Source organism: Ranitomeya imitator, chromosome 6 (assembly GCF_032444005.1).
Source record: "Ranitomeya imitator isolate aRanImi1 chromosome 6, aRanImi1.pri, whole genome shotgun sequence".
Lineage (NCBI taxonomy): Eukaryota > Metazoa > Chordata > Amphibia > Anura > Dendrobatidae > Ranitomeya > Ranitomeya imitator.
The window spans coordinates 370,638,742-370,658,337 of record NC_091287.1 but is presented as its reverse complement, the minus strand read 5'-3'; the positions used below and the strand labels follow the sequence as shown (position 1 = coordinate 370,658,337).

At 44.0% G+C, this 19,596-nt stretch overlaps 1 protein-coding gene across 2 annotated transcripts in view; it reads left to right on the top strand.

Annotated features, from left to right (window-relative positions):
• The window catches only part of LOC138642675 (cadherin-7), a 596,493-nt gene that overhangs the window by 286,575 nt on the left and 290,322 nt on the right, over nt 1-19,596 (top strand). The gene's annotated exons all lie outside the window — the stretch shown is intronic.

Sequence of the window (19,596 nt, the reverse complement as noted above, 5' to 3'; positions counted from 1 at the left end):
CAAGGGCTCTGCAATCGCAACATAATGCCCACAGATCATTCTATCAAAGTCTGCATTCCAAAATGGCGCTCCTTCCCTTCCGAGCTCTGCTGTGCGCCCAAACAGTGGTTTACCCCCACATATGGCACATCAGCGTACTCGGGATAAATTGGACAACAACTATTGCAGTCCAATTTCTCCTGTTACCCTTGTGAAAATAAAAACTTGGGGGCTACAATATCTTTTTTGTGGAAAAAAAAAATATTTTTTATTTTCACGACTCTGCATTCTAAACTTCTGTGAAGCACTTGGGCATTCAAAGTTCTCACCACAAATCTAGATAAGTTCCTTGGGGGGTCTAGATTCCAAAATGGGGTCACTTGTGGAGGGTTTCTACTGGTTAGGTACATAAGGGACTCTGCAAATGCAACATAATGCCCGCAGACCATTCTATCAAAGTCTGCATTCCAAAACGGCGCTCCTTCCTTCCGAGCTCTGCCGTGCGCTCAAACAGTGGTTTACCCCCACATATGGGATACCAGCATACTCAGGAAAAATTGGACAACAACTTTTGCGGTCCAATTTCTCTTGTTACCCTTGTGAAAATAAAAACTTGGGGGCTAAAAAAATCATTTTTGTGGAAAAAAAAATATTTTTTATTTTCACAACTCTGTGAAGCACTGGGGCATTCAAAGTTCTCACTACACATCTAGATAAGTTCCAAGGGGGGTCTAGTTTCCAAACTGGGGTCACTTGTGGGGGATTTCTACTGTTTAGGCACATCAGGGGCTCTCCAAACGCGACATAGCGTCCGATCTCAATTTCAGCCAATTCTACATTGAAAAAGTAAAACGGCACTCTTTCTCTCCAAGCTCTGCGGTGCGCCCAAACAGTGGTTTACCCCCACAAATTGGATATCGACATACTCAGGAGAAATTGCACAACAACTTTAGTGGTCTAATTTCTCCTGTTACCCTTGTGAAAATAAAAATTTGTGGGCAAAATGATCATTTTTGTAGAAAAAATGCGATTTTTTTTTTCACGGCTCTACGTTATAAACTTCTGTGAAGCACATGGGGGTTCAAAGTGCTCACCACACATCTAGATAAGTTCCTTAAGGGGTCTAGTTTCCAAAATGGGGTCAATTGTGGGGGGTTTCCACTGTTTAGGCACATCAGGGGCTCTCCAAACGCGACATGGCGTCCAATCTCAATTCCAGACAATTCTACATTGAAAAAGTAAAACGGCACTCCTTCTCTTCCAAGCTCTGCGGTGCGCCCAAACAGTAGTTCACCCTCACATATGGGGTATCGACATATTCAGGAGAAATCGCACAACAACTTTTGTGGTCTAATTTCTCCTGTTACCCTTGTGAAAATAAGAATTTGTGGGCGAAAAGATCATTTTTGTATAAACAAAAGCGATTTTTTATTTTCACGGCTCTACGTTATAAACTTCTGTGAAGCACTTGGGGGTTCAAAGTGCTCACCACACATCTAGATAAGTTCCTTAAGGGGTCTAGTTTCCAAAATGGTGTCACTTGTGGGGAGTTTCCACTGTTTAGGCACATCCGGGGCGTCCGATCTCATTTCCAGCCAATTCTGCATTGAAAAAGTCAAATGGCGCTCCTTCACTTCTAAGTTCTGCGGTGCGCCCAAAAAGTGGTTTACCTCCACATATGGGGTATTGGCGTATTCAGGAGAAATTGCATAACAAAATTTATGGTTACATTTCTGTTTTTACACTTGTGAAAATAAAAAAAATGGTTCTGAATTAAGATGTTTGCAAAAAAATGTTAAATGTTCATTTTTTCCTTCCACATTGTTTCAGTTCCTGTGAAGCACGTAAAGGGTTAATAAACTTCTTGAATGTGGTTTTGAGAACCTTGAGGGGTGTAGTTTTTAGAATGGTGTCAGACTTCATTATTTTCTATCATATAGACCCCTCAAAATGACTTCAAATGTGATGTGGTCCCTAAAAAAAATGGTGTTGTAAAAATGAGAAATTGCTGGTCAACTTTTAACCCTTATAACTCCCTAACAAAAAAAAATTTTGTTTCCAAAATTGTGCTGATGTAAAGTAGACATGTGGGAAATGTTATTTATTAACTATTTTTCGTGACATATCTCTCTGATTTAAGGGCATAAAAATACAAAGTTTGAAAATTGCAAAATTTTAAAATTTTTTGCCATATTTCCGTTTTTTTCATAAATAATCGCAAGTAATATTGAAGAAATGTTACCACTATCATGAAGTACAATATGTCATGAAAAAACAATCTCAGAATCAGCGGGATCCGTTGAAGCGTTCCAGAGTTATAACCTCATAAAGTGACTGTGGTCAGAATTGCAAAAATTGGCTTGGTCATTAAGTACCAAATTGGCTGTGTCACTAAGGGGTTAAAAATCTTGACATGAAAAATGTGATGTGCATTTTTATTGAGCCCCCTTGAGTCAATACTTGTAGTATCACCTTTTGCTGCAATTACTGCTGCAAGGCTTTAGATGTATGTCTTTACTAGCTTTGCACATCTAGAAACTGAAATTTTTTGCCCACTCTTCTTTGCAAACCAGTTCTATCTCAGTGAGATTGGATCAACAGAAATTTCAAGTCTTGCTCCAGACTCTCAAGGGGACTTAGGTCTGGACTGTGACTGTGCCATTCAAATACATGTTTACAGTTTTTAACCTGCTGGAAGGTGAAACTGTACTCTAATATCTAGTATTTTGCAGCTTCTAACAGGTATTCCTCCAGGACTGCCTAATATTTAGCTCCATCTGCTTCACATCATCTCTGACCAGCTGATGAAATGCATCCCTGCAGCATAATCCTGCTTCCACAGTGTTTGACGGTGAGGAAGGTGTTTTTGGGTGATGCACAGTGTTAGTTTTCTGCCCCACATAGTGTTTTGCACAAAGCCCCAAAAGTTCTACTTTGGTCTCATCAAAGTACCTGCTTCTACATACTAGCCGTGTCCCCTTCATGACTTTTTACAAACTACAAACAGGAATTCTTATGGCTTCCTTTTAAAAACATTTTATCTTCTTGTGACTCTTCGGGTCGCCATATTTGATGCATATGCGACTAATAGTTGTCATGTGGACAGATTCTTCTATTTGAGCTATGGATCTCTAAATTTCTTCCATAGTAGTTCTGGGCTGCTTCTTTAACCAGTGCTTTCCTTGCTTGATTTGTCAGTTTTAATTGGACGGCCATATCTTTTAAGGTTTGCAGTTGTGCCATACTCCTTTCCTTTTTGGATGATGGTTTTAACAATGCTCCATGAGTTGTTCGGAGCTTGGGATTTTTTTTTATAACTTAACCCTTCTTTACCCTCTACTACATCTTTTTCTCTGATCAGTCTGGTGTGTTCCTTTGTTTTCACTATGCTGTTTCATTCCTAAATAAACCTCCGAGGCATTCAAAGAACAGCTGTAGTTATAAAAAGAATAAATTACAACACATGTGGATTCAATTTACTAATTACCGTATATACTCGAGTATAAGCCGACCCGAGTATAAGCCGACCCCCCTAATTTTGCCACAAAAAACTGGGAAAACTTATTGACTCGAGTATAAGCCTAGGGTGGAAATGCAGCATTTACCGGTGAATTTCAAAAATAAAAATAGATCATTATTTCCCCATAGCTGTGCCATATAGTGCTCTACACCATTCATATTTCCCCATAGCTGTGCCCCATATAGTGCTCTGCACCGTTCACTGTGCCCCCTAGCTGTGCCATATACGGTGCTCTGCACCGTTCACTGTGCCCCATAGCTGTGCCATATACGGTGCTCTGCACCGTTCACTGTGCCCCCTAGCTGTGCCTTATACGGTGCTCTGCACCGTTCACTGTGCCCCATAGATGTGCCTTATACGGTGCTCTGCACCGTTCATTGTGCCCCCTAGCTGTGCCATATACGGTGCTCTGCACCGTTCATTGTGCCCCCTAGCTGTGCCTTATACGGTGCTCTGCACCATTCATTGTGCCCCCTAGCTGTGCCTTATACGGTGCTCTGCACCGTTCATTGTGCCCCCTAGCTGTGCCTTATACGGTGCTCTGCACCGTTCATTGTGCCCCCTAGCTGTGCCTTATACGGTGCTCTGCACAGTTCATTGTGCCCCCTAGCTGTGCCTTATACGGTGCTCTGCACCGTTCATTGTGCCCCCTAGCTGTGCCTTATACGGTGCTCTGCACCGTTCATTGTGCCCCCTAGCTGTGCCTTATACGGTGCTCTGCACCGTTCATTGTGCCCCCTAGCTGTGCCTTATACGGTGCTCTGCACCGTTCATTGTGCCCCCTAGCTGTGCCTTATACGGTGCTCTGCACCGTTCATTGTGCCCCCTAGCTGTGCCTTATACGGTGCTCTGCACCGTTCATTGTGCCCCCTAGCTGTGCCTTATACGGTGCTCTGCACCGTTCATTGTGCCCCCTAGCTGTGCCTTATACGGTGCTCTGCACCGTTCATATTTCCCCATAGATGTGCCATATACGGTGCTCTGCACCGTTCACTGTGCCCCATAGATGCTCCACATTAATCTGTGCTGCCGCTGCTACTGCTGCAATAAAAAAAAAAACCACATACTCACCTCCCTTGATTGCAGCTCCCAGCGTCTCGTTCCGGCGCCTCCATCTTCCCGGCGTCTCTGCTCTGACTGATCAGGCAGAGGGCGCCGCGCACACTATATGCGTCATCGCGCCCTCTGCCTGATTAGTCAGAGAGCGCAGACGCCGGGAAGATGGAGGCGCCGGCCGGGAAGATGGATCGGCGCCCGGCGGCTGGAACGAGGACAGGTGAATATAACATACTCACCTAGTCCTGGCGATCCTCGCGCTGTCCCCTCCTGTCTTCGGCGCTGCAGCTTTTTTCTCTATCAGCGGTCACCGGCACCGCTGATTAGAGAAATGAATAAGCGGCTCCACCCCTATGGGAGGTGGAGCCGCTTATTCATTTCTGTAATGAGCGGTCCCACGTGACCGCTGAAGAGAGGAAGAAGCTGCAGCGCCGAAGCCCGTGGGACGGCAGGGACAGCGCGAGGATCGCTGGGACTAGGTAAGTATTCCTCAGCGCCCTCAGCCCCTCACCCGCCGACCCCACCGCTACCGTGACTCGAGTATAAGCCGAGGGGGGCACTTTCAGCCCTAAAATTTGGGCTGAAAATCTCGGCTTATACTCGAGTATATACGGTATGTGATTTCTGGAGGCAATTGGTCAGTCAGGTTTTTAATTAGGGGTATCCAACTATAGGGGTTGAATGCAAATACATATCACAATTTTCAGATTTATATTATTAAAATAATTATAAAATCATGTGTAATATCCTTTATAATTGCTAATTTGTGTTGGTATATCACATAAAATCCACATAAAAAAGTTTGTGGATTTAAGGTGAAAAAATATGGAAAAGCTCACAGGGTATGAAAAAATAAGAAAAATTGGAAGGACAAAGCTGCCAGCTCTATCAGATAAGATCTGGAAGTGTTTGTGATGATGAATAGCTGCAGTTCTGCAATAGTTCTTCAGTATTTGCATGAGATCAGAGAGGAGAAGAGGTCACATTCCTTTCTTCCTACATGATTTTTCCTGCTTATGATTTGGTCAACTTCATGCAGGGGAAGAAGTACACACCTCATACATTAATCTTTGGTAACACCCAGTTGAATTATAGCATAAATTATGGACTAAACTTTATAAGCCAATATCTCAGCAATGATGAGAAGTTAAACAAATGTTTTATTGAGCTCCGCAGATACTATTCCATATAGTCAATTTAACATGCCCAAGCTGGTAAAGGGTACTCTTTAAAAGGATAGAGTGTTGGTCTCCTTTATACTACCTGACATAACACAAGCTGACTAGTCCTGGTGAAAGTTGTTATGATAAGGTAATTCAGTACCACAATGGACATAGAGGTCAGAGCACATACAGTGACCTGACAATAACCCAAAAACATAGAACGAGCTCTGAGACGTGGGAACTCTGCTGACCGCAATCCCTAATCCTCTCCAACCACACTAGAGGCAGCCGTGGATTGCGCCTAACGCTCCCTATGCAACTCGGCACAGCCTGAGAAACTAGCTAGCCTGAAGATAGAAAATAAGCCTACCTTGCCTCAGAGAAATACCCCAAAGGAAAAGGCAGCCCCCACATATAATGACTGTGAGTTAAGATGAAAAAACAAACGTAGAGATGAAATAGATTTAGCAAAGTGAGGCCCGACTTTCTGAACAGAGCGAGGATAGGAAAGGTAACTTTGCGGTCAACACAAAACCCTACAAAAACCACGCAAAGGGGGCAAAAAGACCCTCCGTACCGAACTAACGGCACGGAGGTACACCCTCTGCGTCCCAGAGCTTCCAGCAAGCAGGAAAAAACAAATATACAAGCTGGACAGAAAAAACAGCAAACAAAATAGCAAAGCAGAACTTAGCTATGCAGAGCAGCAGGCCACAGGAACGATCCAGGAGGAAACAGGTCCAATACTAGAACATTGACTGGAGGCCAGGATCAAAGCACTAGGTGGAGTTAAATAGAGCAGCACCTAACGACTTCACCACATCACCTGAGGAAGGAAACTCAGAAGCCGCAGTACCACTTTCCTCCACCAACGGAAGCTCACAGAGAGAATCAGCCGAAGTACCACTTGTGACCACAGGAGGGAGCTCTGCCACAGAATTCACAACAGTACCCCCCCCTTGAGGAGGGGTCACCGAACCCTCACCAGAGCCCCCAGGACGACCAGGATGAGCCACATGAAAGGCACGAACAAGATCGGGAGCATGGACATCAGAGGCAAAGACCCAGGAATTATCTTCCTGAGCATAACCCTTCCACTTAACCAGATACTGGAGTTTCCGTCTAGAAACACGAGAATCCAAAATCTTCTCCACAATATACTCCAACTCCCCCTCCACCAAAACCGGGGCAGGAGGATCAACAGATGGAACCATAGGTGCCACGTATCTCCACAACAATGACCTGTGGAATACGTTATGTATGGAAAAAGAATCTGGAAGGATCAGACGAAAAGACACAGGATTAAGAACCTCAGAAATCCTATACGGACCAATGAAACAAGGTTTAAACTTAGGAGAGGAAAAACTCTATAAATGCAAGTGCCCACAAAGAAAAAAAGTAATTCACCGACTAAAGCACTAAATAAACAGATATTACAATACACAATAAAACATAACTTTTACTATAAATACTGATAAAAATGACAACATTCACGACCTAAAAAATGTCTACTGTAGGCTGACAAAAAGATACAGGGTGCACTCAAATCCTAATTTATTACTGTCTATACCCTACCTTGCCGCGGAGGTTGGCACCCTATAAATCCTGCGCAATGGCGCCCCCGCTCAACGTAGGCTTACCCTGACTCACCCTCGAAAACCCTCAAGTGAGGAAAATAGACACACAGCAGACCATACAAACAGACAAACGAACAAAATTCAATAAACCAATGAGCTATGCAATTGGAGCAGCAAGAGAGAATATATAAAGTGCTCTTGTGCTATAATAGATCAGTAATAGTGCACACTCAATATACAATTGCACATATCCCCATATGGCCTATCGCCATCTCGTGGGATTAGACTGTACCTAAATACAAACTGCCTGTCTGGGGGGGTTGGCACCCTATAAACCTGCGCAAATGGCGCCCCCGCTCCCGTCGTCTGGCCCTAATGTGCCCTAACAACGCCAAATGGCAACTAAAACGAAAAAATACAAAAAACAGGCCGTACGTACAGTCACCAAAAAAAGGTAAACCATAACACCTAACACAAAAAAAACAGCCAATCCCCAATTAGCATAGAAAATACATAAAAGTGTACATATCTAAATGTATGCATCTCAGTATACATATCTCAGTATGTTCATCTCGACGCGTTTCCCCGAGGTCGGTTCATCAGGAGACATACTAGAAAAATCTCACTTATCTGAGTGACGGGTAGAGGATAAATCACTCAAGGAGGTGTGCGGTGGAACAACGGGAAACAATGTCCATCCCTGTCCACAGGTTCCAATCAGCCTTGCATATAGCGATTTCGCCGTCCTTTAAATACACTAAAACTCACCCCCTCATGGTGTTAATCAGCGCTTAATGACCCACGCTGAATACATAACTTCCGGGTCATACCGCTTACAGGTAACTCCTCACTACGCAGGCGCATGGCGCAATAAGTCAGCGCCATTCCTGAAACGCAAATGCGTCTCAAACCGCGCATGCCCCGTTTCATCTTCCGGGGTAAGCAATGTGCGCCCAAACCTCTCAAATTACGCATGCCACGTTAATCTTAGAAGTCCTTGATGGATGACGTAACAGGCCAAATTTATCATCCATCAGCGCCCACAGCCAAACGCCCATGGAACGCAAATGCGTTACACATCACGCATGCGCACCGGCGCTAGATAGTGGTACAATTATACGATTTCATTAGACTGCTTAAACTATGCTAAACAAGCGCCGCCTACCACGCCAGCGTAACGGAGATAATAAGGCAGATAGCACTGATAATAGTGAATGAGTTAACTCTTTATGAAAAATTAGAAAAAAACACTGAAAAACAAACCATAAAGACAAATCCCCACCATATTCTAGACCGTGTTTAAACTAAATAAATAAATAAATAATAATAACCACAAATAATGATAATGACCAACCCCTCTTTTGGGACAATGGGTCAAGGGACCAAAAAATCCATCAGGGAATCAAAATAAGGAGATGGTACAGGACAATTCTCACACAAAGCAGCCAAATTGTAGTTGGTCATTCAAGCCTTGAGGTTTCATGCTCTTCATTCGGAATATCCATTTTGCCTCTTTTTGCAAAATTAAACGGTCCCAGTCTCCTCCTCTAACTGGTGGTGTAACAACCTCCATCACTGAAAAACTACAGCACTTCAAATCACCTCCATGTGTCCCCCTAATATGATTAGAAATAGGGGTATCACGTCCATTCAAAATGTCTCCTATGTGTTCGCCTACCCTCCTGCGCAGCTCCCGTTTAGTTTTCCCCACATAATCCATAGGGCAGCTGCACTGGAAAAGATAGACTACACCTACAGTTTTGCAATTAGCAAATTGCCTCATATCATATATCTTTCCCGTAGAGGAACTCACAAAAGTGAAACTCCTCGAGACATATTTACAAAATTTGCATTTTCCACATTTGAAGGTGCCATTCTGTCTCTTTTCCAACCAAGTAGGAGACTTCTTTTTGGGGGAAGAAGGCACTATGGACCAATTGATCTCGAATTGATCTCCCCCTTCTATATGTAATAGAGGGGACATCAGGGATAATATCCCGTAGAGAAGGGTACATTCTCAAAATTCCCCAGTGTTTCTGGATCACTTCCCTTACCTTATACGATTGATTGTCATAGGTGTTATGTTTGCTAATGACAGGTGTTATGAAGGCAATCCAGAAACACAGTGTGCTTAGCGATCAGAGCGCACACAGTGATCTGACAAATACCCAAAAATACAAGAACGAGCTCTGAGACGTGGAAACTCTGTAGACTGCACACCTGATCCTATCCTAAACACAACTAAAAGCGGCTGTGGATTGCGCCTAACAACTACCTAGGCAACTCGGCACAGCCTAAGAAACTAGCTAGCCTGAAGATAGAAAAATAGGCCTGACTTGCCCCAGAGAAATTCCCCAAAGGAAAAGGCAGCCCCCCACATATAATGACTGTGAGTAAGATGAAAAGACAAAACGTAGGGATGAAATAGATTCAGCAAAGTGGGGACAGCGTCTCAGAGCTTCCAGCAAAACAAAAGACAAGCTGGACAGAAAAAAAGCAACAAAAAAACAAAAAGCACTTAGCTATACAGAGCAGCAGGTCACAGGAACAATCAGGAGAAGCTCAGATCCAACACTGAAACATTGACAAGGAGCAAGGATAGCAGCATCAGGCGGAGTTAAGTAATGAAGCAGTTAACGAGCTCACCAGAACACCTGAGGGAGGAAGCTCAGAAGCTGCAGTACCACTTGTGACCACAGGAGTGAATTCAGCCACAGAATTCACAACAGTACCCCCCCCTTGAGGAGGGGTCACCGAACCCTCACCAGAGCCCCCAGGCCGACCAGGATGAGCCGCATGAAAGGCACGAACAAGATCGGAAGCATGAACATCAGAGGCAAAAACCCAGGAATTATCTTCCTGAGCATAACCCTTCCATTTAACCAGATACTGGAGTTTCCGTCTAGAAACACGAGAATCCAAAATCTTCTCCACAATATACTCCAATTCCCCCTCCACCAAAACCGGGGCAGGAGGCTCAACAGATGGAACCATAGGTGCCACGTATCTCCGCAACAACGACCTATGGAATACATTATGTATGGAAAAGGAGTCTGGGAGGGTCAAACGAAAAAACACAGGATTGAGAACCTCAGAAATCCTATACGGACCAATAAAACGAGGTTTAAATTTAGGAGAGGAAACCTTCATAGGAATATGACGAGAAGATAACCAAACCAGATCCCCAACACGAAGTCGGGGACCCACACGGCGTCTGCGATTAGCGAAAAGTTGAGCTTTCTCCTGGGACAAGATCAAATTGTCCACTACCTGAGTCCAGATCTGCTGCAACCTATCCACCACAGAATCCACACCAGGACAGTCCGAAGACTCAACCTGTCCTGAAGAGAAACGAGGATGGAACCCAGAATTGCAAAAAAATGGAGAAACCAAGGTAGCCGAGCTGGCCCGATTATTAAGGGCGAACTCAGCCAACGGCAAAAAGGACACCCAATCATCCTGGTCTGCAGAAACAAAATATCTCAGATGTTTCCAAGGTCTGATTGGTTCGTTCGGTCTGGCCATTAGTCTGAGGATGGAAAGCCGAGGAAAAGGATAGGTCAATGCCCATCCTACCACAAAAGGCTCGCCAAAACCTTGAAACAAACTGGGAACCTCTGTCAGAAACAATATTCTCAGGAATGCCATGCAACTGAACCACATGCTGAAAGAACAAAGGTACCAAATCAGAGGAGGAAGGCAATTTAGCCAAGGGCACCAGATGGACCATTTTAGAAAAGCGATCACAGACCACCCAAATGACTGACATCTTTTGAGAAACGGGAAGGTCAGAAATGAAATCCATCGAAATATGTGTCCAAGGCCTTTTTGGGACCGGCAAGGGCAAAAGCAACCCACTGGCACGAGAACAGCAGGGCTTAGCCCTAGCACAAATCCCACAGGACTGCACAAAAGTACGTACATCCCGTGACAGAGATGGCCACCAGAAGGATCTAGCCACTAACTCTCTGGTACCAAAGATTCCAGGATGACCAGCCAACACCGAACAATGAAGTTCAGAGATAAGTTTATTAGTCCACCTATCAGGGACGAACAGTTTCTCTGCTGGACAACGATCAGGTTTATTCGCCTGAAATTTTTGCAGCACCCGCCGCAAATCAGGGGAGATGGCAGACACAATGACTCCTTCCTTGAGGATACCCGCTGGCTCAGATAAACCCGGAGAGTCGGGCACAAAACTCCTAGACAGAGCATCCGCCTTCACATTTTTAGAGCCCGGAAGGTACGAAATCACAAAGTCGAAGCGGGCAAAAAATAACGACCAACGGGCCTGTCTAGGATTCAAGCGCTTGGCAGACTCGAGATAAGTCAAGTTCTTATGATCAGTCAATACCACCACGCGATGCTTAGCTCCTTCAAGCCAATGACGCCACTCCTCGAATGCCCACTTCATGGCCAGCAACTCTCGATTGCCCACATCATAATTACGCTCAGCGGGCGAAAACTTCCTGGAAAAGAAAGCACATGGTTTCATCACTGAGCAATCAGAACCTCTCTGTGACAAAACCGCCCCTGCTCCAATCTCAGAAGCATCAACCTCGACCTGGAACGGAAGAGAAACATCTGGCTGACACAACACAGGGGCAGAACAAAAACGACGCTTCAACTCCTGAAAAGCTTCCACAGCAGCAGAAGACCAATTAACCAAATCAGCACCCTTCTTGGTCAAATCGGTCAATGGTTTGGCAATGCTAGAAAAATTACAGATGAAGCGACGATAAAAATTAGCAAAGCCCAGGAACTTTTGCAGACTTTTCAGAGATGTCGGCTGTATCCAATCCTGGATGGCTTGGACCTTAACTGGATCCATCTCGATAGTAGAAGGGGTAAAGATGAACCCCAAAAATGAAACTTTCTGCACACCGAAGAGACACTTTGATCCCTTCACAAACAAAGAGTTAGCACGCAGGACCTGAAAAACCATTCTGACCTGCTTCACATGAGACTCCCAATCATCTGAGAAGATCAAAATGTCATCCAAGTAAACAATCAGGAATTTATCCAGATACTCACGGAAGATGTCATGCATAAAAGACTGAAACACAGATGGAGCATTGGCAAGTCCGAACGGCATCACTAGATACTCAAAATGACCCTCGGGCGTATTGAATGCAGTTTTCCATTCATCTCCTTGCCTGATTCTCACCAGATAATACGCACCACGAAGATCTATCTTAGTGAACCAACTAGCCCCCTTAATCCGAGCAAACAAGTCAGATAACAATGGCAAGGGATACTGAAATTTAACAGTGATCTTATTAAGAAGGCGGTAATCAATACACGGTCTCAGCGAACCATCCTTCTTGGCTACAAAGAAGAACCCTGCTCCCAGTGGTGATGACGATGGGCGAATATGTCCCTTCTCCAGGGATTCCTTCACATAACTGCGCATAGCGGCGTGTTCGGGCACGGATAAATTAAATAATCGACCTTTAGGGAATTTACTACCAGGAATCAAATTGATAGCACAATCACAATCCCTATGCGGAGGTAGAGCATCGGACTTGGGCTCTTCAAATACATCCTGATAATCAGACAAGAACTCTGGGACCTCAGAAGGGGTGGATGACGAAATCGACAAAAATGGAACATCACCATGTACCCCCTGACAACCCCAGCTGGATACCGACATGGAATTCCAATCCAATACTGGATTATGGGTTTGTAGCCATGGCAACCCCAACACGACCACATCATGCAGATTATGCAACACCAGAAAGCGAATAACTTCCTGATGTGCAGGAGCCATGCACATGGTCAGCTGGGCCCAGTATTGAGGTTTATTCTTGGCCAAAGGTGTAGCATCAATTCCTCTCAATGGAATAGGACACCGCAAAGGCTCCAAGAAAAACCCACAACGTTTAGCATAATCCAAATCCATCAGATTCAGGGCAGCGCCCGAATCCACAAACGCCATGACAGAAAACGACGACAAAGAGCATATCAAGGTAATGGACAGAAGGAATTTGGACTGTACAGTACCAATGACGGCAGACCTAGCGGACCGCTTAGGACAATCAGAAATAGCATGAGTGGAATCACCACAGTAGAAACACAGACCATTCAGACGTCTGTATTCCTGCCGTTCAACTCTAGTCATAGTCCTATCGCACTGCATAGGCTCAGGTTTAACCTCAGGCAGTACCGCCAAATGGTGCACAGATTTACGCTCGCGCAAGCGTCGACCGATCTGAATGGCCAAAGACAAAGACTCATTCAAACCAGCAGGCATAGGAAATCCCACCATGACATCCTTAAGAGCCTCAGAGAGACCCTTTCTGAACAAAGCTGCCAGCGCAGATTCATTCCACTGAGTGAGTACTGACCATTTCCTAAATTTCTGACAATATACTTCTATATCATCCTGACCCTGGCACAAAGCCAGCAAATTTTTCTCAGCCTGATCCACTGAATTAGGCTCATCGTACAGCAATCCGAGCGCCAGGAAAAACGCATCGACACTACTCAATGCAGGGTCTCCTGGCGCAAGAGAAAATGCCCAGTCTTGAGGGTCGCCGCGCAAAAAAGAAATAATAATCAAAACCTGTTGAATAGGATTACCAGAAGAATGAGGTTTCAAGGCCAGAAATAGCTTACAATTATTTTTGAAACTTAGAAACTTAGTTCTATCTCCAAAAAACAAATCAGGAATAGGAATTCTTGGTTCTAACATAGATTTCTGATCAATAGTATCTTGAATTTTTTGTACATTTATAACGAGATTATCCATTGAAGAGCACAGACCCTGAATATCCATGTCCACACCTGTGTCCAGAATCACCCAAATGTCTAGGGGAAAAAAAAAAAGTGAACACGGAGCAGAAAAAAAAAAAAAAAATGATGTCAGAACTTTTTCTTTCCCTCTATTGAGAATCATTAGTTGGGCTCCTTGTACTGTTATGTTTGCTAATGACAGGTGTTATGAAGGCAATCCAGAAACACAGCGTGCTTAGCAATCAGAGCGCACACAGTGATCTGACAAATACCCAAAAATACAAGAACGAGCTCTGAGACGTGGAAACTCTGTAGACTGCACACCTGATCCTATCCTAAACACAACTAAAAGCGGCTGTGGATTGCGCCTAACAACTACCTAGGCAACTCGGCACAGCCTAAGAAACTAGCTAGCCTGAAGATAGAAAAATAGGCCTGACTTGCCCCAGAGAAATTCCCCAAAGGAAAAGGCAGCCCCCCACATATAATGACTGTGAGTAAGATGAAAAGACAAAACGTAGGGATGAAATAGATTCAGCAAAGTGGGGCCCGATATTCTAGGACAGAGCGAGGACAGTAAAGCGAACTTTGCAGTCTACAAAAAACCCTAAAGCAAAACCACGCAAAGGGGGCAAAAAAAACCCACCGTGCCGAACTAACGGCACGACGGTACACCCTTTGCATCTCAGAGCTTCCAGCAAAACAAAAGACAAGCTGGACAGAAAAAAAGCAACAAAAAAACAAAAAGCACTTAGCTATACAGAGCAGCAGGTCACAGGAACAATCAGGAGAAGCTCAGATCCAACACTGAAACATTGACAAGGAGCAAGGATAGCAGCATCAGGCGGAGTTAAGTAATGAAGCAGTTAACGAGCTCACCAGAACACCTGAGGGAGGAAGCTCAGAAGCTGCAGTACCACTTGTGACCACAGGAGTGAATTCAGCCACAGAATTCACAACACATAGGTACCTATAATTCTAAGATCATTACCCCCTTCCTCCCTAGCCTTTTTAACAAGCAAAGGGGCTCTCTCCTTAGTCCTGGAGTTTCTAAAGGCCTCATTTAGGACTCCCAACGGGTATCCTCTATCCACAAATTTGTCTCTCAAGTCCCCCACTTGTCGGTAAAAGCTCGAATCAGTTGAACAGTTCCTTCTCATACGTAGATATTGCCCCCTCGGTATACCCCTCCTCAAGGCTGCAGGATGATGACTTTCCCAACGTAACAAATTATTAGTAGCTGTGGGTTTATAATACGTCTCAGTAACAATCCGTCCTGTACTGCCTCTAGAGACATTTAAATCAAGAAAATTTATAGAGTCCCATTGGAATTCATAAGTAAGTCTAAGACCAATTGTGTTTGTATTAAGTACATCGACAAATTTAGAGAACGACGACGCATCCCCCGACCAGAGTATAAGCACATCATCTATGTACCTACCCCAAAATAATATTTGGGGTTTCCACCAGAACGCGTCGTCGTCACCAAAAACTGATAGGTCCTCCCACCAGCCCAGGAACAGATTAGCGTACGTGGGAGCACAAGGGCTCCCCATAGCCGTACCCCTGAGCTGGTGGAAGAACCTACCCCCAAAAGCAAAAAAATTGTGTTTGAGCACAAATTCGAGTTATCCAACAATGCACTGATTATGTCGGGACAACTGTGTACCCCTTGATCTAAGGAAAAAACTGGCAGATTGAAGACCTTTATCGTGTGGAATGTTACTGTAAAGTGCCTCCACATCAATGGAGGCAAAATATACGTCATCACTAAGGACTATATCCTCAAGCCTGAGGAGGAGATACGAGGAGTCCCTCACTTAAGAGGGCAACGAAATTACAAATGGTCTTAACACTCTATCAATGTACACACTGGTGTTCTGCGTAATCGAATCGATTCCAGCCACTATTGGGCGACCTTTTAATGGGCTCAGGCCCTTGTGCACTTTAGGCAATGAATAGAACACGGCCAACACTGGAAACTTTGGAAGCATGAAATCATACTCATTCTTTGATATTAGCCCATCATTACTCGCCTCAGTAAGTAGTGTTTTCAAATCTTCCATAAACTCAATAGTAGGGTCACTTCTAAGAGGTCTATACGTAGATGTATCTTTCAAAATATTTTCACACATCTCCTGGTATTGACACAGATCCAAGATTACCAGGTTACCCCCCTTATCCGAGGGCTTAAATACATAATCTTTCTTAGCAGCCAAACCATCCAATGCCTCCCTTTCAGCTTTAGTTAGATTGGAATGGTACTTATTCCCCGGAGTATTAATTTTTTCCAGATCCTCCACCACCAGTCTGGTAAATATCTCTATGCTGTCATAGCCCTCCTGAGGGGGCATTCTAACACTCTTGGGTTTAAGATCAGTAAATGGGCCTGTATCCAAAGGTCTCTCATTCTCCCTAAGTAGGTCAGTCAGGATTCTCACACTGGGCAAATCCTCCTCTGTTACACCCAACAACTCACAATCAGCCCGATAATGTGTTTTAAAGAACTTTTTCCATCTGACTTTTCTGATAAACAGATTTATATCTTTGACCCAACCAAACTCATCAAATTTATTTGTAGGGACAAAAGAGAGACCCTTGGACAAAACGGACCTCTCCACATCACTCAGGGAATAGGAAGAAAGATTTATAATCCTATTTTCCTCCATTATTTTTTGTTTTTGATCTCCTTTTCTTTCGGAGGATCCATACCCATAGCCTTCTTTTTCTCTAAAAAAGACAAGGATGAGGATGATGGAGAGAGTCCTGAGGGAGATATTTCCCTTCTGTAAAGGTTCCTTGTAACCATACGGTCTTGTCTTACCCATTTCTGCCTGTTGTTTTTTGTACGTGTGCCTCCAAAGATACCTCTACCTTCCAAAAAACTGGGTGCACCTCTATCAGTATCTGATGAGTCAATATCGGAGGATGATATATCTGTATTATTCTGCACCCTCCTCTCCTCCTGCAAAAACATATACACTCTTTTCTCTTTAAATTCTTGAATATCCCGAGTAAACTGTTTATGTTTCCTGGCCTTAATCTCACTCTGAAACTGTTCAACCGTAGTTTGAAGGCTAGCTTCCCTCCTAGAGAAATCAGTATGTGTCTTAAATTTCAAAACCTCCTCCACTTGATCAGCTAGTCTCTTGGAGGTAGCTTCAAAGGTTTTCTTCTCCTCCTCCAATAGAATAGTCATAAACCTCAAAGAACTCTCAGTGAGTTCCGTTTCCCATCTACTTAGGAGGTTAGCGGACCTAGATCTCCGTGCTGGTGTAATTGAGATCCTAAGGCCCTTTGGTACTATTTTATTCTTAATATAGTTTTCCAGTGACTGTGTCTCCCACCAGGAGCGAATGTTGTCCTTATAGCATGCAGTAAGGTTATTAAAAAGACTCCTCAAATCTGTACTTTTAGTACCACTTCCTTCTTCTGTTTCAGAGAAGGCGTCCAGAGCATCAGCCACCCATAACTCCCTATTAATTGTCCCAGACAGAAAGCCCGCCATAAATAAACAATATCACAGAAAAAACTCTATAAATGCAAGTGCCCACAAAGAACAAAAGTAATTCACCGACGAAAGCACTAAATAAACAGATATTACAATACACAATAAAACATAACTTTTACTATAAATACTGATAAAAATGACAACATTCACGACCTAAAAAATGTCTACTGAGGCTGACAAAAAGATACAGGGTGCACTCAAATCCTAATTTATTACTGTCTATACCCTACCTTGCCGCGGAGGTTGGCACCCTATAAATCCTGCGCAATGGCGCCCCCGCTCAACGTAGGCTTACCCTGACTCACCCTAGAAAACCCTCAAGTGAGGAAAATAGACACACAGCAGACCATACAAACAGACAAACGAACAAAATTCAATAAACCAATGAGCTATGCAATTGGAGCAGCAAGAGAGAATATATAAAGTGCTCTTGTGCTATAATAGGTCAGTAATAGTGCACACTCAATATACAATTGCACATATCCCCATATGGCCTATCGCCATCTCGTGGGATTAGACTGTACCTAGATACAAACTGCCTGTCTGCGGGAGTTGGCACCCTATAAACCTGCGCAAATGGCGCCCCCGCTCCCGTCGTCTGGCCCTAATGTGCCCTAACAACGCCAAATGGCAACTAAACCGGAAAAATACAAAAAACAGGCCGTACGTACAGTCACCAAAAAAAGGTAAACCATAACACCTAACATAAAAAAACAGCCAATCCCCAATTAGCATAGAAAATACATAAAAGTGTACATATCTAAATGTATGCATCTCAGTATACATATCTCAGTATGTTCATCTCGACGCGTTTCCCCGAGGTCGGTTCATCAGGAAACATACTAGAAAAATCTCACTTATCTGAGTGACGGGTAGAGGATAAATCATTCAAGGAGGTGTGCGGTGGAACAACGGGGAACAATGTCCATCCCTGTCCACAGGTTCCAATCAGCCTTGCATATAGCGATTTCGCCGTCCTTTAAATACACTAAAACTCACCCCCTCATGGTGTTAATCAGCACTTAATGACCCACGCTGAATACATAACTTCCGGGTCATACCGCTTACAGGTAACTCCTCACTACGCAGGCGCATGGCGCAATAAGTCAGCGCCATTCCTGAAACGCAAATGCGTCTCAAACCGCGCATGCCCCGTTTCATCTTCCGGGGTAAGCAATGTGCGCCCAAACCTCTCAAATTACACATGCCACGTTAATCTTAGAAGTCCTTGATGGATGACGTAACAGGCCAAATTTATCATCCATCAGCGCCCACAGCCAAACGCCCATGGAACGCAAATGCGTTACACATCACGCATGCGCACCGGCGCTAGATAGTGGTACAATTATACGATTTCATTAGACTGCTTAAACTATGCTAAACAAGCGCCGCCTACCACACCAGCGTAACGGAGATAATAAGGCAGATAGCACTGATAATAGTGAATGAGTTAACCCTTTATGAAAAATTAGAAAAAAACACTGAAAAACAAACCATAAAGACAAATCCCCACCATATTCTAGACCGTGTTTAAACTAAATAAATAAATAAATAATAATAACCACAAATAATGATAATGACCAACCCCTCTTTTGGGACAATGGGTCAAGGGACCAAAAAATCCATCAGGGAATCAAAATAAGGAGATGGTACAGGACAATTCTCACACAAAGCAGCCAAATTGTAGTTGGTCATTCAAGCCTTGAGGTTTCATGCTCTTCATTCGGAATATCCATTTTGCCTCTTTTTGCAAAATTAAACGGTCCCAGTCTCTTCCTCTAACTGGTGGTGTAACAACCTCCATCACTGAAAAACTACAGCACTTCAAATCACCTCCATGTGTCCCCCTAATATGATTAGAAATAGGGGTATCACGTCCATTCAAAATGTCTCCTATGTGTTCGCCTACCCTCCTGCGCAGCTCCCATTTAGTTTTCCCCACATAATCCATAGGGCAGCTGCACTAAAAAAGATAGACTACACCTACAGTTTTGCAATTAGCAAATTGCCTCATATCAAAAGAAGGCTATGGGTATGGATCCTCCGAAAGAAAAG